The sequence below is a fragment of the Leucopleurus acutus genome, assembly GCF_964270905.1.
Source record: "Leucopleurus acutus genome assembly, chromosome: 12".
Taxonomy (NCBI): domain Eukaryota; kingdom Metazoa; phylum Chordata; class Mammalia; order Artiodactyla; family Delphinidae; genus Leucopleurus; species Leucopleurus acutus.
The window spans coordinates 13,442,083-13,454,163 of NC_139154.1; positions in this window are offsets into that span (position 1 = coordinate 13,442,083).

The window sequence follows — 12,081 nt, forward strand, 5'->3', positions numbered from 1 at the left end:
CCGTGAACCAGGTGAAATCAGCATCAGGGAGGGGCAGGTCCATCAGATCTGGCCTACTGCCGTGTGCTGCGGCCAGTACTTCCTGACAATCATGTATGATGGTGGAGCCTTCCAAGTCAGGATCAGGTAGCAAGGTGGCTGGATTGAGTCCTGTGGCTGGAGCAAACTTGATGCGATCTGAGTTTAGCAACAGGGTTTGGTAATGGGTCATCCTGGCATTAGTTAGCCACCTATCCGGTGGTTGACGGACTACATTTTCCAGGGCATGAGGAGCTGTTATCGTTAGATTTTGTCCTAAAGTTAGTTTGTCAGCATCTTTGACTAGAACGGCTACTGCAGCGATTATCTTTAAACAGGTGGGCCATCCTGATGCCACAGGGTCCAATTTTTTTGACAAATAAGCAACTGGGCGATTCCAGGGACCCAATTTCTGAGTCAATACTCCTTTTGCAATGCCCTTATTTTCGGCCACATATAAATGAAAAGGTTTGGTTACATCTGGCAGTCCTAGGGCTGGAGCTGAAAGTAAAGCTCGTTTGATTTGGTCAAAAGCCCGTTGTTCCTTATCGCCCCAAACGAAAGGAGTGCTGTTTTTGGTTAGGGGGTACAATGGGGCCGCCAGCTCAGCAAACCCTGGAATCCATAGTCTACAGAATCCAGCCGTCCCCAAAAATTCTCTAACCTGCCTGGCGCTTTTGGGAGCCGGAATTTGGGCCACCGTATCCTTTCTGCTCTCCGTGAGCCATCTTTGCCCCCCTTTTAATAGATACCCCAGGTAACTGACCTGTTGTTGGCATATTTGTGCTTTCTTGGCTGAGGCTCTATATCCCAGGGTTCCAAGTTCCGTTAACAGTTTTTCAGTACCCTTGATACAATCTTCTTGGGTCTCAGCAGCTAATAAAATATCATCAACGTATTGGAGTAATGTTACCTGGGGCTTTGATTCTCTATATAATGCCAAATCCTGATGGAGGGCTTCATCAAAGATGGTCGGGGAGTTCTTAAATCCCTGAGGTAACCGTGTCCATGTCAGCTGACCAGACATTCCCGATGTTGGATCTTTCCATTCGAAGGCAAAGTAGGGTTGGCTCAGGGGAGAGAGTCTTAAACAGAAAAAAGCATCTTTAAGGTCCAAAACAGTATACCACGTATATTGAGGTGGAAGAGTGCCCAGGAGGTTGTAAGGGTTTGGAACTGTGGGGTGGAGGTCTGCCACCCGTTTGTTTACCTCTCGTAGATCCTGCACCGGCCGATAATCATTTGTTCCTGGTTTCTTTACCGGCAGGAGAGGGGTGTTCCATGCTGATTGACATCTTATTAAGATGCCCAAGTCTAGTAGCTTCTGTATATGGGGACGGATACCGTCTTTGGCTTCTCTACTCATGGGGTATTGACGGACCGTTATTGGGGTGGCAGTTGCCTTGAGTTCCACTAGCACCGGGGGCCGATTTTTGGCCATCCCCATACCGGCAGTTTCTGCCCAGGCTTGAGGGAACCGAGTTACCCAATCTGTAACATTAACTCGTGAGGATGAAGGCTGCTCGTATAATTTATATTCATCTTCTAATTTCATAGTCAATATTTGAAGTAACCTTCCTTTCTTATCAGTTATGGTGGGACCTTCTGGCTGAAAGTGGATTTGAGCCCCTACTTTGGAGAGTAAGTCTCTTCCCAGCAAAGGATAGGGGCATTCCGGAATAATCAAAACTGAATGGGTTACTCGTCCAATCCCAAGATCTACTGTCCTTCGTGTGGTCCATGAATATTGTTTATTCCCAGTGGCTCCTTGTACCCATGACCTTTTAGCTGAGATAGAACCTTCTGAGTGGAGAAGGACGGAGTGCTGGGCTCCGGTATCCACCAAAAATTGAACAGGTTCCCCCTCCACTTTAAGAGTTACCCGGGGCTCGGGGAGAGGGTTCGAGCCCTGACTTTCCTAGTCTTCTTCTTCCAATGTTAAGATTTTGTTTCTGGTTGGCCTTCCTCCACTCTTTTTCTTAGGGCATTCTCTCGCCCAATGTCCTTTTTCTTTACAGTAGGCACATTGGTCCTTGTCTAATGGTCGCCTTCTGTCTGCCGTTCGCCCTTCCTGCCTATTCCTATCCCCTATATTTCTTCCTCCAACCACAGTGGCCAGTATCTTACTTAAATTCCTCTCCTGTCTCTTATCCCGTCTTATTTCACGGGCTTCCTGCTCTTTCTGCTTTCTTTCTTCCTTCTCTTCCTCTGTTTCTCTTTTGTTATATACTTTATCTGCCTCTTTTACTAACTCCTGAAGCGAAAATCCCTGCAAGCCATCTAGCCTCTGTAATTTCTTCTTAATATCAGGGGCCGCTTGATCTATGAAAGCCATTGCTATAGTAGCCCTATGTTCCTCCGAAGTTGGATCATAAGGGGTAAAGCGTCTAAAGGCTTCCATTAAACGTTCCAGGAACACAGTTGGAGATTCCTGGGGCCCCTGAGTGACTTCCCTTACCTTAGCCAAATTAGTGGGCCGTCTGGCCGCTCCATGGAGACCCGCCACCAGAGCCTGGCGATACATTTTCAGGCGCTCCCTACCTTCTGGAGCATTGAAATCCCAGTTTGGCCTGACGAGTGGGAAACCAGCATCAATCTCGTTAGGCAGCTGGGTAGGTTGCCCATTGGCGCCTAATACATTTTTTTCTGGCTTCTAAAAGAACCCGTTGCCTCTCCTCAGTCGTTAGGAGAGTCTGAAGCAGCTGCTGACAATCATCCCATGTGGGCTGGTGGGAGAAAACAAGAGATTCTATTAAAGCGGTAAGGGCCTGTGGATTTTCGGAAAAAGTTGGGTTATGCATTTTCCAATTATAAAGATCTGCAGAGGAAAAGGGCCAATAGTGGAGAGGTCTATTCCCTTGGCCGTTGGGGGGGCCATATTCTCTAAGAGGTAGGGCAGTGGAGTCCGGGGAGATAGCCCTCCGGCTCCTAGTGCCCGCTGAGGGACCCCTTTCTTCTTCCATCATGGATGGTTCCCTTGGTGCCGAGGGCAGTGGAGCTGGGGGTCCTCTAGGTGGTAGGGGATTTGGGGCTGGAGGATAAGGGGGTGGGGAATCCAAAAGAAGCAAATCGGACTGCGGGTCAGGGTAAATCGCCTTCGGTGGATCCGGGGCGTCGGGTAGCTTCTCCGTGTTGGGGTTTTTCTTTAAGGCTAATATCTCCGACGCTGCTGATGTGTGCGCGGACGTACCTGTTGAGGAAACAAAGGGCCGGACCCACGGAGGTGGGGAGAGAATTAAATCTTCCCAGACCAAGACATATGGTACTTGGTCTGGATGTCCGTGGGGATCTATATTAAATATCTTAGACTTCAGCAGCTTAATCTTGTCTAATAAAAAGGATCCTTCGGGGGGCCATCCTATCTGAAATGTTGGCCATTCAGAGGCACACAAAGTCTGCCACTTTCCTTTCTTTACCTCTACCGAAAAATTATGGGCTCTGGCCCGAACTTCGGTCCAATGGCTTAGGGTAAGGGAAAGAGGAGTCGTCATAGTTTGTCCCATTGTCGTCCGTCAGAGAAGAAGAATAGACCACAATACAGAAACAGTTAAAAACTCCACGAAACACATATACGCATGGGCCACCGCGAGCTCGCTTCAAAACCGAAACCTCTTCAGATGGCAGTTATCACCAAGGGAACTGCCGAAACCGAGTGAAGGGGAGACAGAGTTTGCCTCTCCTTCCAGATGAGCCACCAGGGCGTCCCCTAGGGCTCATGGACGCCGGCTATTAGCACGTCTGCCTAGCCAGAGGTCCGATACAGATTCCATAATAAGCCGATTCTTACGGCTTTCCTCCGATAATGGCCCACAAAGAACAAGGGACAAACAGACAATCAAGCTCGAGCTTACCTGGTACCTCCAACTCCCGATGTTCTTGTGGTCCGGGGCGAGTGGAATCCCGGACGAGCCCCCAAATGTTAGACCTTCGCGGTCTCCTAGGAGTTTCGACTCGCCCAGGAAACAACAAGAGTCGGAAGCCGATGCAAAACGCAAGAGGTTTATTGAAGGCCGGTGCACCGGGGTTCCTTGGTCCTCACGCAGGAGGTCGAAGAAGGAACCCCTTTTGGGCGCGAATATGTCAGTTTTATAGGTTCCCACTTCCCCGTATGTAAATTATAGATTTGGTTGTGTTTTTCTGCTGATTGATCCCGGCTTAGGCTCGGACCAGAGAGGGAACTTGTCCCCAGCTGCCTGATTGGTCTTTGACAGACACCTTTTTTACATTTTGTTTATCTCCCTCCTTCTCGGAAGGGGGCCGGACATCCTGGAAATTCACTCATTGTCTAAGAAGCCCCTATTGTCTGGAGAGTTCTTAATCATTAGCTGGAACAATGTCCCTCGAGTCCCACAGTAGCAACCATCTACCTCCAGTTTTAACAACCAAACATGTCTCCAGGGATTGTCAAATGTCCCCTGGGGGGCAATATTGTCCCTGACTGAGAACCATTGCCATAGATCGTAAAGATATATTCTCATAGGATGTCTTGTAAAAGTGTCATGGATGTATGATTCAACTGGAATTGATTTCTGTCCAAGCTGTGAGGTAGGCATCCTACTTCATTTGTTTTCGCATCCAGAGACCGTATTTCCTCAACACAGTTTATTGAGAAGTCTGTCTTCCTCGCTGCTCTGAAGTGCTGCTTTCACTACATTAAAAAAACAAAATTCAACTGAGTAAATTTGAAGATCTAATTGGCTTTATTCAATAATCTGGCAGCTTCCTTTCTAGCAAACAGAAAGGGGCTCTGAGGAGTTGAACAAAATGGAAGGTTTTCATAGGCAGAAGGAGGGTGGGACAAGGAAGTTAAGAGCGGATCATTTCAGGCAAAGTCACTGTCCCTTAGAGGAAGGCAGGGGGGTTTAGGCAGGTTACCTCACTGGAGCTGACGAGGTAATTCCAGATGGACTGGTTTAAAATTCCACTCCTGGGAGAGGCTGAAACTGTGATCACGTTAGGTATTAAGTCTCTGTGGGGCTTAGCACAGGTGATTCCATCTTCGGCTTGTTTCTTTGAACAATTATTGACCAAATGTCCATCTGTTCACGGCTCTGCTTCTGGGTTCTGCTGTATCTTTGCACCAATACCACTCTGTCTTAATTACTATAGTTCATAATAAGTCTTAAATAGCTTCCAGAGCAAGTCCTCTCCCCAGCTTTTCCTTATCTGAGTATGTTTGGATTATTCTTGGCATTTTGATTTCCTTAAATCTGAAATTTGGCTCATTAATTTCCAAAAAACACTTGCGATTTTGCTTGGGAGTCACTGAACCTTTAGATCAGTTTGAGAACTGACATCTTTCCAATATTACATCTCTCAACATATGGATGTAGTTTGTGTCTCTATTTATTTGGCTATTCTTTATTCTTCTGTATTCCTGTGGACAGACTTTGTCCTCTAAACCTCTCCTGGTCACAGAATCACAAAAGGCCAGAACTTTTTTTTTTTAATTAATTAATTAATCTTATTTTTGGCTGCATTGGGTCTTCATTGCTGTGCGTGGGCTTTCTCTAGTTGTGGTGAGTGGGGGTTACTCTTCGTTGTGGTACACGGGTTTCTCACTGCAGTGGCTTCTCTTGTTGCAGAGCATGGGCTCTCGGTGCACTGGCTTCAGTAGTTGTGGCTCGTGGGCTCTAGAGCGCAGGCTCAGTACTTGTGGCACACGGGCTTAGTTGCTCCTTGGCATGTGGGATCTTCCCGGACCAGGGATAGAACCCGTGTACCCTGGGTTGGCAGGCGGATTCCTAACCACTGCGAAAGGCCAGAACTTTTAGGCCCTGGGCTCAATGCCACCTGTGATACTTGTGGAATCTGTGGGCTTGTGTACTAATTTATGTCAGGCTTCATTTCAAGTAGCTTTGAGGCAGTTCACAAAAATAAGAACTTTATTTGAAGAATGTTTGCAATGGGAGAAATGGGAGAAAGGAAGTTAAGGTGGGTCGGATTCTGACACCAATTCCACCAAGCAATTCACTCCATTCTGACTTTATCTTCTGGGAGATAGCATCAGATCCCACAGGCTAAAGGCTCAGTCCAAAAGACTCCCTGGTGATCTCCGCCCCCTTCAGAGGCCAATCACAAGTTCAAGTTGTCACCTATGCAGTTACAGATCATATGATTCAACAGCTGCCTCCCGGGGTTTTGTTAATTTGCTAGAGCAGCTCAAAGAATTCAGAGAAACATTCTACCTACTAGATTGCCAGTTTATAATAAAAACACATAACACAGGAACAGCCAGTTAGAAAAGATGGATACCTCATGTCCTTCAATGCAGTCGAAAATGCTCACAAGCGGATCTCAGTCCATTTCTTAACTTCAAAACTCCACTTAATGTTATGTTATACAAAGCAAAGAGCATGTCAAATATTACGCTGAAAAAAACAGATTAACATCTGAGTCCTCAGACCCCGCCCCTCTCTAGGTCCTCCCTTCTTTCATGCAACCTTAGTTCACCTCATCCTCGGTCTTTTTTTTTTTAATTTTTGGCCTCGCCGAGTGGCCTGCGGCATCTTAGTTCCCCCACCAGGGATGGAACCCATGCCTCCTGCAGTGGATGCGCGAAGTCTTAACCACTGGATCTCCACGGAAGTCCTCTCACCTCCTTTCTTATGTGAATACTATACCGAAAACATTAGCCTCTTTCGCAGACATCTTTGTTCGCTTCTTGATTGATCAGTGACTTCACGCGTCCTTTCTTGCGCGCGTCTCCCCTGGGTTGAAGCGCCAGTTAATTTGCGTGTCCTGCCCACTATCCGCCCCTGCGGGGCGTGGCCACCACAGCTATAGCCTCAGCGATCGCCGCCTTCTTAGGGGAAAGTCGTTTGAGACGCTCTGGGGCGATCCTAGTGCGGGGTGAGACACAAGTTTTGTCCAGAACTGAGGGGAATCTGGGGTTGGGTGGCGGTAAGAGTAGGAAACGAAGCTGCTTCGTGCAGAGCTGTCAGCACTCACCAGAAGACGTGTGCGCACGGATGTCGCTGACATGAGTTAGTGATGGAGGACCAGGTGGCCTCGCAGCGCCCCGGGTACGCGAGCGAAGGCAGCAGCGCGACGAAACCAAGGCTGCGGGGCTGCACCGAAGGGCCCCGCTTGGGGTCGCTTCTCACTCGCCAGAGACCTTGGGCGGGGAGTGAAATGGAGGGGGGACCTGGGAGGGAGAGAGAAGCCAGGCTTGCCGGGGAGCTCACAGTTGCTAGGTTCAGGCTGCTGCAGATGCGGAAATGAGGTCCCCTTGAGGCGGAGGCTGCTGCTTGGACGGGAACCTTCTAGCCCATCCAGTCCAACGCCCTTCTTTTCTGCCTAGAAACCGCCCGTTACTCCCTTTCCTATTAGACCAAGGTTACACCTCACTTTCCAAGTCCCTCCAGGACTCTGCCCACCGTCCTCTGCATATTCTCTCATACACCGTGGGGCCAGCGACTCCTTCCTTCCCTTCAAAGTCTGTGGTAAACCCAGTTCCTCACCCTTGGCCCCTTGGGGAAGGCAGCACCTATCTGCCAGGTACCCCGACCCAGCACAGCTCCTCCTGGACTCCAGCTCCCTAAATGGGGGGTGAGGATTGAGGGGAGGTGTTTCAAACCTCAGACCTGGAAGGAGATGGGCCTGGGCTCCAGAGTAACCCTGGACAAATTAATCTCTCTGAGTCTCAGCTTTCTTCCATGTAAAATGGTGGGAGTAATGGCAGTTCCCTTTGTGGTGGCCGTGGGCATGAGGTACACAAGGATGTACAACATCTGCCAGGACCCGGGGCCCAGTCGGTGTCCACTGTTATTAGGGACTCTGGTCTTCAGGCAACCTGTGATACATTTCTTTGATTTGGACATCCATCCTGCCTGGGAGGGTTGTCCTTTTCTTTGGCTTGTTTCTTTCTTTTTTTTTTTAAAAAAAATAATTAATTATTTAATTAATTATTTTTGGCTGCTTTGGGTCTTCGTTGCTGCACGCGGCCTTTCTCTAGTTGCGGTGAGCGGGTGCTACACTTCCCTGCAGTGTGCAGGCTTCTCTTGTTGCAGAGCATGGGCTCTAGGCACGCAGATTCAGTAGTTGTGGCATGTGGGCTCAGTAGTTGTGGCTCGCGAGCTCTAGAGTGCTGGCTCAGTAGTTGTGGCGCACGGGCTTAGTTGCTCCGTGGCATGTGGGATCTTCCCGGACCAGGGATCAAACCCGTGTCCCCTGCATTGGCAGGCAGATTCTTAACCACTGCTCCACCAGGGAAGCCCTTTGGCTTGTTTCTCGTCCGCAGAGGTCCATACTTTACGTTCCCAGAGGAGCCAGCTAAGTCACTGAGTGCCCCTGCATACATCGCTGTGGGGGGGGGGGGGCGCAGGAATGGGGTGGCAGGCGGTGACAGTGGCAGGGAATAGCCTAGAGTGCATTCCCCCACCCCCACCCCCAATGACTAGTGCTGTGGCCTGGGGCATGCACCTGGTAGCTTGGCCTCTGCTGCCCCAGGCTCCCTCTGGCATTCTAGATTTGAGGACTGCTTACAAAGCACTACAACCGTGTACCCCAGCCTGAGGACGGCCACCATTCCAGCCTGCAGAGGTTGGTTCTTTTTACTATTGAGTATTTATGCTGTGCCAGGAACTTCACATATATTTCCTCATTTAATCCTCAAAAGAGCCCTCCATGGGTAATTGTTTTAGCTCTGCATCACAGGTGAAAAAACTGAGACTCAGATTAAGAAACTCACCTAAAGTCATGCAGTATATAGTTTTTGCTGCATTATAAACTGCCACACAACTTATGATTTAAAACAGCAAACATTTATTTCTCACAATTTTGTGAGTTGTTTGGGCTGGCTCAGTGCGGGCTGGGTGGCCAAGGTGCCTTGTATCTGGTGAAGAGGAAAAGAGTTCAATGGCACCTGGGTGGTGCCGAGGTAGCCACAAGTCTCTCATTATTCAGTACGGCTTGTACGAGGTGGCTGAGCTCCGAAAGCAGCATGAGGGCAAGCACAGGCACTTTCTAAATCCAGCTCGCATCTTATTTGCTGTTCTCCCATTGGCCAAAGCAGGTCACATGGCCAAGCCCAGCCTTATTGGATGGGAAACAAGGGGTGGCTACAGGGAGGGGAAATTATCGCTGTCATTTTCCCCGACAACGAATCTACCACGCACAGCTTGTAAGTGCCCAACTGAAATTCAAAGCCAAAGTTGTCAGAGTTGAAAGCTCAACTGTCTTGGGGTCTGAGAATTCAGAACACTCCATGCGTTGCCCAAAGTCAACAGTCAACTGTTTTGCAAATGTGTATACATATTGTTGACGTTAATAAACAAACAGAGAGTTTTAAATGTTTGTGCTGCTTCATCGATTCTTCTTCTTTAGAGACTCCAGTATATTTGGATCTCCTTTGCTCATCTCTTATCTTTATCGCCTTCTCGCAAGGTGTAAATTTACTTTTGTTGGATTATCTTCATTACTCTCTTTCTTACCGTTTATTTCCCTGTTCTTTCTATGGTGTCTATACTCTCTTGTATTCCTTTTATTTCTGAAATGATTTTTTTTTCTTTTACTAATTTTTTCCTGTGTCTGTCAAGGTCATTGTTTAGTAACCATGTCTGGCTCAAATTTGATGCTCAATGAATATTTTTGACTAAAAAAATACAATTACTTTTTCTTTACTGCATTATATTTTATTTTTCTTGGAATTGTTGTCTTTTTCAGTTGCATAGTTGTCTGGCCATTTTATTTCAGAGTTCTTTTTCCACATTATGTGCTTTTCTTAGAGCTTTAATTGCTTTCTTGATGTCTTGCAGCCTTGTTTGAAGGGTCAGAATAGAGTTTTCATCTGCTTTGTGTTTGCATTTTTCTGGTGTCTTGTCAAAGTATTTTAGTCCAATTTTCTTTTGTAACATTTTGCGTGGCTAGACCATATTCTCCTCCTCCTTTCCAAAGTTTAAATGAAATGTGGTGACCTGGACTACTGTGAACACATTTTTGTGGAGAGGGAATGGCCTAGGGTACCTTTCCCAGCATCATGGCTTGAGGGCTCCCTCTTGTGACAGTGAAGGGCTCAAAATACGGCTACTTCTCTGCCTTTCAGAGCTAAGTTTGCTTCAGAAAAGGTTTTCTGCTCTATTTCCTACAGGCCTACGGGTCTTGCTTGGCAAGGTGGTATTCTCACCTCAGATGTATTTTGCTGTTGCAGAATTTTCTGGGTTCTTCATCTGGGACCTTCTCCCTACTATTGGTACCTTCTCTTTCCCTTACCTCTGGTGTTACTTCCCTGATCTATTAGGTTTCTTAGCTTAGCAGTTTTCTTTTCAGGTAAGGCTTTGTCTTTCTGGAAGGAAATATTTGCTGGATAGTTTTGAAATCCTCAGTGCTAGATGACCATGATACTATTTGGTCTCTCAGTACTCCTGTTGCTGGTTTTGCGCTCACCAACTCAGAGCCTCTGATGACTTCTCCCAGTTTTCAGCTTCTCTCAGACCTATTAGTCCTGTTTGGTACAAATAAAACCAAAATAATACCAGAGATAAATGATGGTTTGGGTCAGGGTGGTGGCAATGAAGATGGGGAGAACTGGACAATAGGAGAGATAATTTGGTGATATAACCAGGAGGAATCACTGATGGCTCTGATGTAGGAGAGAATCAAGTGTGCTTTTAGTGATTTTTGGCTTGAACAATCAAGATGGTGCTGTTATTTGCAGAGATGAGGAAGACTAAGGGAAGAATGGTGACGAGGGATGTAAGTGCCCTTTTGGTGTTCTAGGTTATTTTTTTTTTATAACAACAAATGCAGTTGGTTATGAGTCTAGAACTCAGGGGGAAAATCTAGTCTAGAAATAGAAATTTAGAGGTCATCAACTGTCTTAGTTTGGGCTGCTGTAACACGTTACCATAGACTGGGTGGCTCAGCTAGCTCTCTGACCTCTTCTTATCAGGGCACTAAGCCCATTCGTGAGGGCTCCACCCTCATGACCTAATTACCTCCCAAAGGTAGGGAGGTAACTGCTCCATATACCATTACATTGGGGATTAGATGTCAACATATGAATTTGGGGGATGACACAAACATTCAGTCCACAAATCAACATACAGGTAAATTTAAAGCCATGAGCCTGGATGAGATCACTTAGGATGTGCAATTAGAAAGAGTGGTGGTCTGGGATTGGCTCCTGATACAATATACGTGATGCATTTAGAGGTGGGTGGAAGAGGAACCACTAAATGAGCCCATAAGGAGCAGCAGCTATGGAGGTAGGAAAAAAATCAGGAGAATGTGGTGCTATGCAAGCTGAGAGAGGAATGTTTCAAGGAAGAGGGACTGATTGACCAAATGGAAGCTGCTGAGAGGCTGAATTGAATACAAATAAAAAAATATCCATTGGATTTGACAACATGGAAGTCATTGGAGACTTTGATAAGAGCAGCCTCGGAGGAATGGTAGGAACAGAAACTAGAATAGGTGGAGGTGAGAATGAGAGGTGTCACTATAGACAGCTGTTGTAGACAAGTTTGATGTGAAAGAGAAAGGAGATAGCTGAAAGAGGATGTAGGGTGTCAAGGGAGTTTTGTTTTTCTGTTTGTTTGCTTTGTTTTTTGAAGAGGGGAAACAGAAGCTTGTTTGCATATAAAGGAATAATCCAGTAGAGGAGAGATTCAAGGTGCAGGAGAGAGATGAAGTCCTTGGAAAGGTAAAAGGGTGTAGGATTCAGTGCATGAGGGGAGGGATTTGTCTTTATTAAGAGCAGGGACACTATTATTGTAGAGAAGACAGAGAACAGAATACTTGAGGGAAGTTTATAGATCCAGTGGTAGGACAATGAGTAAGTCCCCCGTGAAGGCTTTTGTTTTTTCTATTGGAGTGTGAGGTGAGGTCATCAGCTGAGAGAAAGGGGGCCCTGTATGGCAGGTACCAGGGAGGGGAAGGTTTGAGGAGAGAGGGGAAAATATAAGACATCTCTGAGGATGGGACATTTACTAGGGAAACCTGATGGGTTGGAGGTTTGTGGTCATTAGTGTAAAATAAAATGGGTCACCTACCCTCTCTCCCTCCTCCCCTTCCTTCTTTTTTTTAAAATATATTTTATTTATTTATTTTTATTTATTTATT